The sequence below is a fragment of the Pristiophorus japonicus genome, chromosome 5 (genome assembly GCF_044704955.1).
Source record: "Pristiophorus japonicus isolate sPriJap1 chromosome 5, sPriJap1.hap1, whole genome shotgun sequence".
NCBI classification, from domain to species: domain Eukaryota; kingdom Metazoa; phylum Chordata; class Chondrichthyes; family Pristiophoridae; genus Pristiophorus; species Pristiophorus japonicus.
Window position 1 is genome coordinate 273,680,237 of NC_091981.1, and position 17,316 is coordinate 273,697,552.

Genomic DNA, 17,316 nt, shown 5'->3' on the forward strand with positions numbered 1-17,316 from the left:
AGAAGAGAGTCAGGATAAATGGGTCCTTTTCAGAATGGCAGGCAGTGACTAGTGGGGTGCCGCAGGGCTCAGTGCTGAGACCCCAGCTCTTTACAATATACATTAACGATTTGGATGAAGGAATTGAGTGTAATATGTCCAAGTTTGCAGATGACACTAAACTGGGTGGCGGTGTGAGCTGTGAGGGGGACGCTAAGAGGCTGCAGGGTGACTTGGACAGGTTAGGTGAGTGGGCAAATGCATGGCAGATACAGTATAATGTGGATAAATATGAAGTTATCCACTTTGGTGGCAAAAACACGAGGGCAGAATATTATCTGAATGGCGGCAGATTAGGAAAAGGGGAGGTGCAACGAGACATGGGTGTCATGGTACATCAGTCATTGAAAGTTGGCATGCAGGTACAGCAGGCGGTGAAGAAGGCAAATGGTATATTGGCCTTCATAGCTACAGGATTTGAGTATAGGAGCATGGAGGTCTTACTGCAGTTGTACAGGGCCTTGGTGAGGCCTCACCTGGAATATTGTGTTCAGTTTTGGTCTCCTAATCTGAGGAAGGACATTCTTGCTATTGAGAGAATGCAGTGAAGGTTCATCAGACTGATTCCTGGGATTGCAGGACTGACATATGAGGAGAGACTGGATCGACTGGGGCTGTAATCACTGGAGTTTAGAAGAGTGAGAGGGGATCTCATAGAAACATATAAGATTCTGATGGGATTGGACAGGTTAGATGCAGGAAGAATGTTACCGATGTTGGGGAAATTCTGAACCAGGGGACAGAATCTAAGGATGGGGGAAAGCCATTTAGGATTGAGATGAGGAAAACTTCTTCACTCAGAGAGTTGTTATCCTGTGGAATTCCCTACCGCAGAGACTTGTTGATGCCAGTTCATTGGATATATTCAAGAGGGAGTTAGATATGGCCCTAAGTGATTGGCTGGTGATTGGTGAGTAGTTTTTCTTTTTCTTCTTATATTGGTCAGTAACTTTTAACATTGTTGTTGCCAATTTAAGTGTATCTAAGGGTTAAGACATGGCAGGAGAGCTCGGTCGGGTGTTATGCTCCTCCTGTACCATGTGGGAACTCAGGGACACTTCCGGTGTCCCTGACGACTACGTGTGCGGGAAGTGTGTCCACCTCCGGCTCCTGACGGTCCGCGTTACGGAATTGGAGCTGAGGGTGGATTTACTCTGGAGCATCCACGATGCTGAGAATGACGTGAGTATCACATGTAGTGAGTTGGTCTTACCGCAGGGAAAGGGTCCACAGCCAGATAGGGAATGGAAGACCAGCAGGAAGAGTAGTGCAAGGAAGGTAGTGCAGGGGTCCCCTGTGGTCATCCCCCTGCAAAACAGATACACCGCTTTGGGTACTGTTGAGGGGAATGACTCATCAGGGGAGGGCAGCAGCAGCCAAGTTCATGGCACCGTGGCTGGCTCTGCTGCACAGGAGGGCAAGAAAAAGAGTGGGAGAGCGATAGTGATGGGGGATTCAATTGTGAGGGGAATAGATAGGCATTTCTGCGGCCGCAACCGAGACTCCAGGATGGTATGTTGCCTCCCTGGTGCAAGAGTCAAGGATGTCTCGGAGCGGGTGCAGGACATTCTGAAATGGGAGGGAGAACAGCCAGTTGTCGTGGTGCACATTGGTACCAACGACATAGGTAAAAAAAGGGATGAGGTCCTACGAAACGAATTTAAGGTGCTAGGAGCTAAATTAAAAAGTAGGACCTCAAAAGTAGTAATCTCGGGATTGCTACCAGTGCCACGTGATAGTCAGAGTAGGAATCGCAGGATAGCGCAGATGAATACGTGGCTTGAGCAGTGGTGCAGCAGGGAGGGATTCAAATTCCTGGGGCATTGGGACCGGTTCTGGGGGAGGTGGGACCAGTACAAACCGGACGGTCTGCACCTGGGCAGGACCGGAACCAATGTCCTAGGGGGAGTGTTTGCTAGTGCTGTTGGGGAGGATTTAAAGTAATATGGCAGGGGGATGGGAACCAATGCAGGGAGACAGAGGGAAACAAAAAGGAGGCAAAAGCAAAAGACAGAAAGGAGATGAGGAAAAGTGGAGGGCAGAGAAACCCAAGGCAAAGAACAAAAAGGGCCACTGTACAGCAAAATTCTAAAAGGACAAAGGGTGCTAATAAAACAAGCCTGAAGGCTTTGTGTCTTAATGCAAGGAGTATCCGCAATAAGGTGGATGAATTAATTGTGCAAATAGATGTTAACAAATATGATGTGATTGGGGTTACGGAGACGTGGCTCCAGGATGATCAGGGCTGGGAACTCAACATTCAGGGGTATTCAACATTCAGGAAGGATAGAATAAAAGGAAAAGGAGGTGGGGTAGCATTGCTGGTTAAAGAGGAGATTAATGCAATAGTTAGGAAAGACATTAGCTTGGATGATGTGGAATCTATATGGGTAGAGCTGCAGAACACCAAAGGGCAAAAAACGTCAGTAGGAGTTGTGTACAGACCTCCAAACAGTAATAGGGATGTTGGGGAGGGCATCAAACAGGAAATTAGGGGTGCATGCAATAAAGGTGTAGCAGTTATAATGGGTGACTTTAATATGCACATAGATTGGGCTAGCCAAACTGGAAGCAATACGGTGGAGGAGGATTTCCTGGAGTGCATAAGGGATGGTTTTCTAGACCAATATGTTGAGGAACCAACTAGGGGGGAGGCCATCTTAGACTGGGTGTTGTGTAATGAGAGAGGATTAATTAGCAATCTCATTGTGCGAGGCCCCTTGGGGAAGAGTGATCATAATATGGTGGAATTCTGCATTAGGATGGAGAATGAAACAGTAATTTCAGAGACCATGGTCCAGAACTTAAAGAAGGGTAACTTTGAAGGTATGAGGCGTGAATTGGCTAGGATAGATTGGCGAATGATACTTAGGGGGTTGACTGTGGATGGGCAATGGCAGACATTTAGAGACCGCATGGATGAATTACAACAATTGTACATTCCTGTCTGGCGTAAAAATAAAAAAGGGAAGGTGGCTCAACCGTGGCTATCTAGGGAAATCAGGGATAGTATTAAAGCCAAGGAAGTGGCATAAAATTGGCCAGAAATAGCAGCGAACCTGGGGACTGGGAGAAATTTAGAACTCAGCAGAGGAGGACAAAGGGTTTGATTAGGGCAGAGAAAATGGAGTACGAGAAGAAGCTTGCAGGGAACATTAAGGCGGATTGCAAAAGTTTCTATAGGTATGTAAAGAGAAAAAGGTTGGTGAAGACAAACGTAGGTCCCCTGCAGTCAGAATCAGGGGAAGTCATAACGGGGAACAAAGAAATGGCAGACCAATTGAACAAGTACTTTGGTTCGGTATTCACTAAGGAGGATACAAACAACCTTCCGGATATAAAAGGGGTCAGAGGGTCTAGTAAGGAGGGGGAACTGAGGGAAATCTTTATTAGTCGGGAAATTGTGTTGGGGAAATTGATGGGATTGAAGGCCGATAAATCCCCAGGGCCTGATGGACTGCATCCTAGAGTACTTAAGGAGGTGGCCTTGGAAATAGCGGATGCATTGACAGTCATTTTCCAACATTCCATTGACTCTGGATCAGTTCCTATGGAGTGGAGGGTAGCCAATGTAACCCCACTTTTTAAAAAAGGAGGGAGAGAGGAAACAGGGAATTATAGACCGGTCAGCCTGACCTCAGTAGTGGGTAAAATGATGGAATCAATTATTAAGGATTTCATAGCAGTGCATCTGGAAAATGGTGACATGATAGGTCCAAGTCAGCATGGATTTGTGAAAGGGAAATCATGCTTGACAAATCTTCTGGAATTTTTTGAGGATGTTTCCAGTAAAGTGGACAAAGGAGAACCAGTTGATGTGGTATATTTGGACTTTCAGAAGGCTTTCGACAAGGTCCCACACAAGAGATTAATGTGCAAAGTTAAAGCACATGGGATTGGGGGTAGTGTGCTGACGTGGATTGAGAACTGGTTGTCAGACAGGAAGCAAAGAGTAGGAGTAAACGGGTACTTTTCAGAATGGCAGGCAGTGACTAGTGGAGTGCCGCAAGGTTCTGTGCTGGGGCCCCAGCTGTTTACATTGTACATTAATGATTTAGACGAGGGGATTAAATGCAGTATCTCCAAATTTGCGGATGATACTAAGTTGGGTGGCAGTGTGAGCTGCGAGGAGGATGCTATTAGGCTGCAGAGTGACTTGGATAGGTTAGGTGAGTGGGCAAATGCATGGCAGATGAAGTATAATGTGAATAAACTATTTTCTATGTTTCTATGTTTCTATGTTTACGGCTAAAGGGATCAAGGGGTATGGAGAGAAAGTGGGAAAGGGGTACTGAGGTGAATGATCCGCCATGATCTTATGGTGGCGCAGGCTCAAAGGGCTGAATGGCCTATCCTACACCTATTTTCTATGTTTCTATGATAGAGTATAATCGCAGGGAAGTCCTGCTACAACTGTACAGGGTGCTGGTGAGGCCATACCTGGAGTACTGTGTACAGTACTTATGGAAGGATATACTTGCATTGGACGCTGTTCAGAGAAGGTTTACTTGGTATCTTCTGGAGATGAGGGGGTTGACTTATGAAGATTGGTTGAGTAGGTTGGTTCTATACTCATTGGAGTTCAGAAGAATGAGAGGTGATCTTATCGAAACATATAAGATTATGGGACCAAGTTTGCCCAGGAGTTGCTCCGTTTTTTTTGGAGCAACTAGATTTTTTTTTTTTAAAGAGTACCTTAAAAATCGCAATTCTGCCCATTTAATTTGCTCCAGTGTAAGAGAGTTAGTTAGGTTTTTTTTTTAGTTCATTTTTTTTTCAAAAGGAGGCGTTACCAGCCACTTATGCCTGTTTTGGACATTTAAGCAAGTTTACACAGCTAAAAGTTACTCCAAACTAACTTAGGCCAGCATATGTGGCCACTTGTGGCCAGAAAGAAAAACCTTGCGATGAGCGAAGAAATCAGCGCAGGTAAGTATATTTAAAGCACCAAAAACAAATAAAAAATACAAGGAAGCTGAGAGGACCTGCACCTAGCACCAAGACTTACAAAGCATTAAACAACTAGATTAAAAATAGATTGGTAAACTAGCAAATACATTATAGCAAGTCCTATAAATAAGACTTTCAGCCAAACTATTTTACAGAGTTCCTTTTGAAAGCAGATGACGAGTAAACTTGAATGTAAATCAAACAAGAATTTAGGACCACATAATCAATAAATCAATAAATAAACAAATAAAAAATAGAAGTCCTCCTTCAGCAAAGCTTTACTGCAGTTTAACACTAGCAGCTGGGTACTGTTGCACAGAGTCTATACCTTCTCCTACCCAGCTGCCGGCGTAATGGACAGTCCAGCTGGTGGGTAGGAGGGACCACCAGTGGCAGGAGATTGCAGCCTGGGACTCTTGGGTTTGGTCCCCAGTACTGGGCAGGGAGCATCAGCCCTGGTAGGCGATTAGAAAGGCTGGGGGGATGCCGTCGATTGGGAGACCTGGGGGGCAGGGGGAGAGAGGGTGAAGCTACCGGTTGGAAGGGGAGACAGGGAGGCCTGTGAGCGGGCGGGGTGGTGAGGGGGCAGGGCCTCCATGTCGCTGGCCATGCCGGGTTCTTTGACCAATTTTGGTCTCCGACGCACCTTCCCTGGCTGTAGGGTGGTTAGGCCGGCGGCTCCAGGCCACAGCTGGTGTCCGCTATCAGGAGAGGAGCTGACACCGGGAAGGGTGGGGGTAGGCATGTCCGATCGAGGGGGGGAGTCGGCTGATTACGGGGGTCTGCTCCTCCTGACCCACAAGCAGTGCTGGGAAGACACTTAACCTGTTTCATTCAGCTGATCTTATCTCCCTTCAGCAGCCGGGTTTCCCAGGTCAACGTGTGTGTGGCTGGATAAGGCAGTGGGCTGCTGATGAGGGAGCCCATTCAGCCAGGGCTAGGGGCGGCGTGCTTCGGGCCCCTCCCACACAGCCTGCAGAGATTGTGGGGGCGAGGAACTACTGCACATGTGCGCACACTCTAACGCGCATGTGCAGAGGTCCCGGCACTGTTTTCAACGTCGAGACCTGGCTTCAACTCCCACTGCTTGTGCTGCTTCAAGCCAAGGCCCTGCAATGTTCCAGCAGTCGGGGGTAATACCGAGGTAAGTTTTAGGCACTGTTTTTCTTCTACAAAGACTAAGCGGTGGGGTGGGGTGCAAACTTGGGCCCAATGAGAGGGCTTGACAAGGTGGATGCAGAGAGAATATTTCCACTCATAGGGGAAACTAAAACTAGGGGGCATAGTCTCAGAATAAAACTGAGATGAGGAGGAATTTCTTCTCTCAGAGGATTGTAAATCTGGAATTCTTTCCCCCAGAGAGCTATGGAAACTGGGTCATTGAATATATTTAAGGTGGGGATAGACAGATTTTTGAGCGATAAGGGAATAAAGGGTTATGGGGAGCAGACAGGGAAGTGGAGCTGAGTCCATGATCAGATCGGCCATGATCTTATTAAATGGCGGAACAGGCTCGAGGGGCCAAATGGCCTACTCCTGCTCCTATTTCCTCTGTTAATACAGGTCAACCCATAATTAAAATAACAAGAAAAAAGCAATTGAAGCTTCAAATAATTTGAATCTTCCTCAATAGCATGACATGATATTATTAATATTTGAATATCTTACTATTTAAATTAAATAACTTAAGATCTTAATCCACAAAAATATTTGTATGCCCAAATTACATAAATGCAGCCAAGATGCAGTTCAATTTGCATGTAAATATTATTGGCAGATGAAACGAACAATAAATCCAAATAGTATGCCATCATTCAGACATGGACATTATCTTCAGAAGTGGATTTATCTACCAACATACATAAACAGCCCAAAGACCTTATTGACAGAAGCAGCTGAGAGAAGGTTTCAGCATTTCACAAGCTGGTTATGATGTATGTCTTCCCGTAGGAAATACTAATTATTTTGTGAAAACCTGGATGAAAGCGATGCAGCTCATTAAAAACACTGCGAGGGACAACACCTTCAAAATCTGCTAATTAGAACTGAACTTTGACTGCTGTGATCACATGACGAGTACCTTTAATTCCACCTCCCCTGCCGCCATTTCTTCCTGCAGATCAATTATTCATGGACTTGTGTCGCCAGGACTCCCTTCCCCAGATCAGTGACAAACAGATTGATTGCTGGCTAGACAAACAAATTCAAGTGACTAATCCTTGGATAAAGACACTGCCATTTTGTTGCAGTGCAAGTAAATATAAATGAAGTATCCATGGACTACAAACCACAAATCAGATATTTTAGCAGGTCACTTGCACTGCAATTCGATTTATCTTGGAAATCATTCTGGCAGACGTTTAAGGAAATATTTCATAACTCGTAACAAAAATATATCCCAATGAGAAGGAAAGCCTGTAAGAGAAGGGTTAACCATCCGTGGCTAACTAAGGAAATAAGGGATGGTATCAAATTGAAAACAAGGTCATACAAGGTGGCCAAGACTAAAAAATAATAAAGAGAGGGAAGCTAGATTATGAAAGTAAACTAGCAAGAAATATAAAAACAGATAGTAAGAGTTTCTACAGGTACACAAAAAGCAAAAGAGTGGCTAAAGTAAATGTTGGTCCCCTAGAGGATGAGACTGGGGAATTCATAATGGGGAACAGGGAAATGGCAGAGACGTTGAACAAATAATTTGTATCGGTTTTCACAGTAGAAGACGCTAAAAACATCCCAATAGTGGATAATCAAGAGGCTATTGGGAGGGAGGAACTTAATACAACACTATCACTAAAGAAGTAGTACTCGATAAAATAATGGGACTAAAGGCGGACAAGTCCCCTGGACCTGATGGCTTGCATCCTAGAGTCTTAAAAGGAAGTGGCTGCAGAGATAGTGGATGCATTGGTTGAGATCTGACCAAAGACTATTGCATTGAATCGGACCACTGGTTAGATATACACCAAGGGACACATTGCTGGGGAAGACCATTGACGGGATGGTCCATCAATCCCTCCAGCTGTGTTTCCGGAGGATCCAGGACTGTGAGAGAGGTGAAAAGATGGTGTGGAGAGCAATCAAAAAGGGATAGGCTTGTTGCCTAATGATCTTTTCCTCTTCCTAAATGTTTGAATAGAACATGTGACAACTTATCAAATCTGCAAAGAATGTAGGTGGTGTTGGATGTGATTGCAGTGGTCAATTTAAATGGTTATAGTCTGCTGTCCATTGGTGGCAAGGTTAGTGGACTGCTAAGGAATGTAAATTACTTAACATGGGATTTGCCTTAGCATGGTACTGATAATGAAAGTTATTGGAGTTTGATCTGATCTGATAGGCCCACAAATTGTATCTCGAGGGTGTTGAATTAAGAACTGAAGTATGCAATCCAATGTACACTGGACCAGTTACTGAGTTGTAACATGTTCTTCACAAGATCCTCAACTGAGGATTGCAAAGGTGCATCACTTTTGCAAATGAGTGAACATCTGGGACTTGCAGCATCGATGATATAACCAAATTACTTGGCAGCTACACCTCTACCCAAAGAACCGTCAAGCAGTATTTTTTTTAAACTGCTGACTGAAGTAGTACTGTTTTTGCGAAGAGCTTTTTCACATCATTTTCTTCTTTGTAAACTACGCTCCACCTTTTATCCATTTGTCCTCAACACCTCTGCTCTCAAGAGGGTATAAAAATGGTGTACGCCGGACCAAAGTCCCGTCACCAGCTGCAGGAAGCAGCTTGGTATTGAACAATCATGGAAGACTCTGCAAGCCCTGACTGCCAAATGCTAGTTTACTCACATGATTTCTCATTCTCCATTTTTTGGGGACGTGAAATATAATTTTAATAGCCAACATTACAAATGAAACTCATAAATTATATATTAATAAAAACCGACAGTACCAAATTGGAATAGGATTACAAAAGTATGAAAATATTACATCAAGACGTCATGACAAAATGGACAGATACAACTGTTATCGAGAAAAACATTAAACATAATCTCTGTGGGCACTTTTAATCTCAGACAAATACCATATACCATTTACCAATAAAAGAGATTTTCCATGTTATTCTGATATTTTCTTACATTTTATAGAGCTGTAATAATACTGAACTATGCCTATCTTCCAATTTCGTCTAAGTTCCATCAGCTTTACAAATGAAAAGCAAAGGTAAGGCACCCACATAAAGGTCGGAATCTTACCAGCCCTATGAGGGCGGGTTTGGAGGCGGGCCCGCTGTCAAAATGGCCGTGATTGACAGCGGGCCAGGATTCTGCTCTGAACCCGCCTCCTTGTCAGCTTCTCAAGTGTCGGGTCTGCCTGCGGATCGCAGACCCGACACCAAGCGGCAGGCGTGGCAATTAAGATCGTTAAGAGGCATTTTAAAGGTAATTTAAATGAATTTTACCAGGCACTGACCATTTTACCAAGTTTTTAACTAGTTTGCCATCCCACAGGTTTCACATCAAGTAATTGTGTCGGATTCTCACTGACTCTCCATTGCTTTGACTAGTTGACAGCTGCAGAAGTGGTATAAAAGCTACCATTTCACAGCTGTTCACTTTCAAATCTCAGAAGGGAAGCCTTCAGGATTTGGAAGACACTTTGAGCTGTATGAATGTTGGAACTGTTTGCAGTGAACTCTCTATCCACTGTCACCTCCTTGGAGCAACCTCTCTCTCAATTGACAGATCACTTCTGTCATCTCAACCTCACCTGCCATCTATTCCAGCAATATTGATGCCCTTGAAATCTCACCTCAGTCCTCAGAATCCCACCATGATCAATCCCAACACCAACATCACTAAACACACCAGCATCATCAACAACAACACCAACCTTCTCCGCAATCACCTGATGCTGCACAGGACACAGGGCAGCAGCACCCGAACACATTGCTGCCCGGAACACCAGGGATGGCCTCACCATGGCCACATTTACTTCACTTTACGCTGTATACTCTGACTGCCACATGATGTGCCAGGTTGGCACCACCTCACACCAGCTTCATCAAGCATCCCTGCAATGTCCAAGCCATTCCTTTTACCCTCATCACCACTGTGCAGGGTCCCCTTGTATCTCACCATTCATTACAAGCCACTTCCAAAGGTGCACACAAACCTGACTAAGAACACAAAGTGTTGAAAATAAAGATTTCATTGTTTGACAACACATTAGCAGAAACTCCTCATGGACATTGGCTAAAACTCTCAAGTGCCTACCCTTGTGTTTTGTTAGTTGGTCGCTTGCACTAGGATGAGGATGAGTGTGAGGGGTGGATAATGAGATGAAGAAGTGATGATGTAGATAGAGAGAGAGGGATGAGTGGAGGTACAAGATAAGTTGGCATGAGTAAGGATGTGCAGGGGTAGAATAGGGAAAGGAGAGGGTTGGGGATATGATGAGTGGTACAGCAGAATGAGGTTGAGTGTGGCTTTGCAGTAACGTTTCATAATCTACTGAGATCATTCAAAGGTTTGCACCACTGCAGCCAGTTCCTCCTGACCACATCCCTGCTTGTGTCCTTCTGTGCAATGTGCAACGGGGCTGCGTTGGTGTCCTAGGGAGGTCTCTTCCGTCCATTGGAAGGGAAGAGAACTGTGTGCTGTGACTCCCTCCATAAGCATCTGGCCGGAGTCATGTGAGAGCCTGGGTGCAGCAGTGCACCTCTGTGCAGTGCTTGTCAGTGTTTGCAGCACCTCAACACTATAAAACACTGACATCGCAACTGTCAAAATGATTGTGGGCACGTTCCCTTTAAGGAAACCGGCTGATGACGCGTCATCAAATGACGTCATCAGACCCGGTTTCTGTTAATTGGCCAGGAACCTCCCAGGGCGGGCTTGTTGTCGTGAGGGGACGGGCTGGAATCGGGAACGCATTCCCCACACGTCACCAATGTCTGCCGCCTGGGACTCGCCAACATTGGCGAAATCGCTGCCAAAGATATCAATAATTCACATGCCATTTACACAAGATCATATCGCCTCGGGCAATAACACAGGGACACGATACAGAAATAGTACCCTGGCTCCTCTATTATGTGAGGAGCCTTTGGGTAAAACAAATAAACATGAAAGAGGTGTCCAGCAGGCAGCTGTGGGGAAACTGCCTCCTCATCACGCCAGTGCTGGAGAGTCTCTTAATTGCTTTGTTTATGCAGTCAGTAATTTACGAGCGCTTTAAAAAAATGTAAGCATTTTAATCAAATTAACGGCAACAAAAAAAGATTGCTGCTGTTCAGATTCGTACAGAAGGTAACTTGCCCACAAAGCACTTGAACGCTGCAGATTTTACAATGGTAGCAGAATCATAGAATGATGCAGCACAGAAGGAGGCCATTTGGCCCATCGTGCCTGTGCCGGCTCTTTGAAAGAGCTATTCAAGTACTCCCACTCGCCCTCGGCTCTTTCTCCATAGCTCTGAAATTTTCTCCCCTTCAAGTATTTATCCAATTTCCTTTTGAAAGTCACGATTGAATCTGCTTCCACCGCCCCTTCAGGCAGTGCAATGCAGATCCAGTAAAGTCTTTGGGAGGCAGAAGAAGCTGTTTCACTAGAATGATTATCGTACATGTAATGTATGTAAAATGAGGAGAAGCACACTTCCTCGAGGGGAATCAGTACTATAATGAGAGGCTGTGTATCCGAGAAGGTTCCTGAGATAATGGAGGAGCTGAAACACTATACAGTGTTAGAGTGTTGATGCCAATAGGATAGATGCAGAGATGATGTTTCCACTTGTAGGAGTAGTCCAAAACTAGGATCATGAATACAAGATAGTTGCTAATAAATCCAATAAGAAATTCAGGAGAAAACTGTACTCAGAGCATGGTCGAATGGCCTACTCCTGCACCTATTTTGTATGTTTCTATGGCTAAAGAGATCAAGGGGTATGGAGAGAAAGCAAGAATGGGGTACTGAAGTTGCATGATCAGCCATGATCATATTGAATGGTGGTGCAGGCTCGTAGGGCCGAATGGCCTATTACTGCACCTATTTTCTATGATGAGAATGTGAAACTCACTACCACATGGAGTAGTTGAGGTGAATAGCACAGTTACATTTAAAAAGAAAGAAAAACTTGCATTTATATCACACCTTTCATGATCTCAGGATGTCCCAAAGCACTTTACAGCTAATTAACTACTTTTGAATTGTGACTGTTGTAATGTGGGAAACACGGCAGCCAATTTTCACACAGCAAGCTCCCACAAACAACAATGTGATAATCTGTTTTTCAATGATGTTGATTGAGGTATAAATATTGGCCAGGACATCAGGAAGAACTCCCCTATTCTTCTTTGAAAAAGTGGAGCATAAACACCGGTATAGATGGGTTGGGGCGAATGGTCTGTTTCTGTGTTGTAAATTCTATGTCATCACAGGCAGTCCCTCGAAATTGAGGAAGACTTGCTTCCACTCTAAAAGTGAGTTCTTAGGTGACTGAACAGTCCAATACAGGAATTACAGTCTCTGTCACAGGTGGGACAGACAGTCATTGAAGGAAAGTGTGGGTGGGGAGTCTGGTTTACCGCACGCTCCTTCCGCTGCCTGCGCTTGTTTTCTGCATGCTCTCGGCAACAAGACTCGAGGTGCTCAGCGCCCTCCCGGATGCTCTTCCTCCACTTAGGGCAGTCTTTGGCCAGGGACTCCCAGGTGTCGGTGGGGATGTTGCATTTTATCAAGGAGGCTTTGAGAGTGTCCTTGAATGGTTTCCTCTGCCTACCTGGGGCTCGCTTGCCATGCAGGAGTTCCGAGTAGAGTGCTTGCTTTGGGAGTCTTGCGAACAATGTGGCCTGCCCAGCAGGGCTGGTTGAGTGTGGTCAGTGTGCTTCAATGCTAAGGATGTTGGCCCAGTCGAGGACGCTAATGTTGGTGCGTCAGTCCTCCCAGGGGACTTGTAAGATCTTGCGGAGACATCGTTGGTGGTATTTCTTCAGCGATGTATTTACATAGCACCTTTTGTGACCTCAGGATGTCCCAAAGCGCTTTATTGCCAAAGAAGCACTTTTGAAGTGTAGTCACTGTTGCAATGTAGGAAACGCTGCAGCCAATTTATGCACAGCAAGGTCTCACAAATAGCAACTTGATAATGACCAGATAATTTATTATGCAGTAAGAACATAAGAACTAGGTGCAGGAGTAGGCCATCCGGCCCCTCCAGCCTGCTCCGCCATTCAATAAGATCATGGCTGATCTTCCACCTCAACACTTTCCTGCATGATCCCTATATCCCTTGTTTCTCTTAATATCCAAAAATCTATCGAGCTCTGTCTTGTTTGAGGGATAAATATATGGCCAGAACACCGTGAAGAGCTCTCCTGCTCGTCTTTGAAATAGTGCGATGGGATTTTTCACATCCACCTGAGAGGGCAGACAGGACCTCAGTTTAACGTCTCAACCAAAAGACAGCATCTCTGACAGTGCAGCACTCCTTCAGTGCTGCATTGGAGCGTCAGCCTAGAATTTTGTGCTCAAGACTCTGGAATAGATTAGCATACACTTTGGAAATGTGGAGGAATGGTGCTCCAAAATCATCAGTCAGTTCCTGGATCAAAACAATGAGAGCATTGTGAAGACAAAATTGGCAGGATATTTGGATTGAGTTGCTGCCAGAACTTTCTGTTTAGCCTGAACTTTGACATGATCAGCAGAAGGGAAATCGATTTGTAGTTTGGAGCTTGGCAATATGGTAGGGAACAATAACTACCACTTGTGATGTTTCTCGTCACCACGGCTATCTAGGAACTCCATCCAAGAAGCCATTAGAACCTTTTCCTTCCTAATGGAAGGTGGAGAGACACCATCGATGATGGAGAAAAATTGCAAAGTGCTGCAGTACAGAGAGACCTGGAGGTCCTTGTGCATGAAACACAAAAAGTTAGTATACAGGTACAGCAAATAATCAGGAAAGCAAATGGAATGTTGGCTTTTATTGCAAGCAGGATAGAGTATAAAAGCAGAGAAGTCCTGCTATAACTGTACAGGGTATTGACGAGACCACACCTGGAATACTGCATGCAGTTTTAGTCTCCGTATTTAAGGAAGGATATACTTGTATTGGAAGCTGTTCAGAGAAGGTTCACTAGGTTGATCCCGGAGAGGAGAAAGTTGACTAATGAGGATAGATTGAGGAGATTGGGCCTATACACATTGGAGTTCAGAAGAATGAGAGGTGATCTTATTGAAATATAAGATAATGAGGGGGCTTGACAAGGTGAATGCAGAGAGGATATTTCCACTCATAGGGGAAACAAAAACTAGGGGACAGAGTCAGAATAAGGGGCCACCCATTTAAAACGGAGATGAGGAGAAATTTCTTCTCTCAGAGGATTGTAAATCTATGGAATTCTCTGCCCCAGAGAGCTGTGGAGGCTGGGTCATTGAATATATTTAAGGCTGAGATAGACAGATTTTTGAGCGATAAGGGAGTAAAGGGTTATGGGGAGCGGGCAGGGAAGTGGAGCTGAGTCCATGATCAGATCAGCCATGATCTTATTGAATGGCAGAGCAGGCCCAAGGTGCCAAACGGCCTACTCCTGCCCCTATTTATTATGTTCTTATGTTATGAGTTATGGAAAGACCTTTCTGCACTTGACTCAAATGTGAAAGCCAGTAATTTACCTGTAATAAAGAGGATTTTCTTTATAACTTGGGATTTGGAACCTGAAGCGTAAACAGGCTACAATTCACCGACTTGCAGACAAATATATCTGCTGCACTATGTTCTCTTATTCACTGGAACAATAGATATGGAATAGTGCTGATGTTAATCACAAGGGAGGAGGGAAGCTGTCTACATGCCGGTAGTATATAAAGAAGCGGGGAAGGAAAGTCCCATTGTGATGGATGATACTCTCTTAAAGGAATGGTGCCTCTCGGGAATGTTCTCTAATGGCTTGTCTGAGTAACTTGTCGGAGGCAGAGGATAACAAAAAGAAATCCATTTGTAATTTGTCAGTAACACTGTAAACAGCGAAATGTAACAGGTTATCAAACATTAATGAACTTTTCACAACATGCATGTATACATGTTTAATAAAAACTGTTTAGAAAGCTTTCAAAAAGATGCTGCTGTTGCATTTTGTGCAATCTGTTCATACTGAATTACATATAATCATCCCAGCCCCAGGACATCGCTGCAGGAGTTCCTCAGGGCAGTGTCCTTGGCCCAACCATCTTCAGCTGCTTCATCAATGACCTTCCCTCCATCATAAGATCAGAAGTGGAGATGTTCACTGATGATTGCACAGTGTTCAGTAACATTCACAACTCCTCAGATAATGAAGCATTCCACGCCCGCATGCAGCAAGACCTGGACAACATTCAGGCTTGGGCTAACAAGTAGCAAGTAACATTTGTGCCACAAAAGTGCCAGGCAATGACCATCTCCAACAAGCGAGAATCTAACCACCTCCCCTTGATTACCAAATTCCCCGCCATCAACATCCTGGGGTCACCATTGACCAGAAACTTAACTGGACCAGCCACATAAATATTGTGGCAACAGGAGCAGGTCAGAGGCTGGGTATTTTGCGACGAGTGTCTCACCTCCTGACTCCCAAAAGCCTTTTTACCAGCTAGAAGGCACAAGTCAGGAGTATGATGGAATATTCTCCACTTGCCTGGATGAGTGCAGCTCCAACAACCCTCAAGAAGCTCGATACCATCCAGGACAAAGCAGCCCGCTTGATTGGCATCCCATCCACCACCTTCAACATTCACTCTCTCCACCACCGGCGTACCGTGGCTGCACTGGGTACCATCTACAAGATGCACTGCAGCAACTTGCCAAGGCTTCTTCGGCAGCACCTCCCAAACCCGCTTCTTCCACCAGCCAGCAGGACAAGGGCAGCAGGCATATGGGAGCACCATCACCTGCAAGTTTCCCTCCAAGTTACGCACCATCTTGACTTGGAAGTATATCAACATTCCTTCATTGTCGCTGGGTCAAAATCCTGGAACTCCCACACTAACAGCACTGTGGGAGTACCTTCACCACACAGACTGCAGTGATTGAAGAAGGGGGCTCACAACCACCTTCTCAAGGGCAATTAGGGATGGGCAATAAATGCTGACCTTGCCACTGACACCCACATCCCGGAACGAATAAAAAACCCACATTTGTATTATTTAAAGGGAGAATGTCAAAAAATAATAAAGAAAATGTACTACTTTGGTATTTTCCACTCTACTATAAGCTCGAAATTATAGTTGTTAAAATTAACAACTTACATGTGTTCAAGATTGCTGCATCTGATAATAGCAGACAGAAGAAATGCGCTGAATACCAATAGTGACGGCATTTATGCCTATTCATTATATATACATAGAAACATCTTGCATCTAGTGCCTGTCTATCATGCTCCAGATATCACACGTTGTTAGATGTGAAACATCATTAAACTTTAATACAAATGCAAAATACTGCGAATGCTGGAATCTGAAATAAAAATAGAAAATGCTGGAAATACTCGGCAGGTCAGACAACATTTTTGGAGAGATAAACAGAGTTAACGTTTCAGTCAATGACCCTTCGTAAGAACTGAAAAAAAATCTATAATCCGTTTTTCTACAGCAATCCCTTTTGAGGAAAAGGCGAGATTAGTAACTAAACATCACATCTGTGCTTGGACTATTCGTGACTGTCAATAAGCAATGCTGTGAGAAATTTGTTACTACTGTAATGTAAAATAATTAACTTTGCTGCTGTCAATTCTTTGGTATTTTCAATTATTCTACAACATATTTAAGACTAAGATCAATAAGATGTAATTAAAGTGCTTGTAATACTACTTTTGTATGACAGGAAAAACTTGTAATGGGATGTCTAGTTTGGCTATTCATTCATTGGCCTCCTGAAATGCCGAGTGGAGAAATGAGGTGACTCCCGCAAGAGATCTTAGTGGGCAGTTTGATGTGATGTGCTCCATGGTCTGAGTCTCATGGCCACAGTCGCACTGCGGGTCGTCCCTCATCAGGTGGCCGCATCGTCCGTGCCCTGCACGGATTCGGTTGAGCACTGTCCACTGTCGTCAAGGAAGGTGAAGCCAGGGACCTCTTCCGTTGGGTCAGTGATGAGGTGCTAGATCTTTATGTTGCTTGTCTCTCACGATTACGTCCATCTGGGTGGTGGATTGATACGAGCTTGTAGTATTGGGCCGCAAACTACGGCCTCTCTGGGTGCGTATAATGTGCGCGCACGCCCAAAGAGGCCCTGCAACTTCCGGGTCTAGGTGTGCACTGCTCATGCGCCCAAACCTGGCAATTGACAGATCGTGTGCCTCCCAGGGAGAAGGGCCTTCACGGGC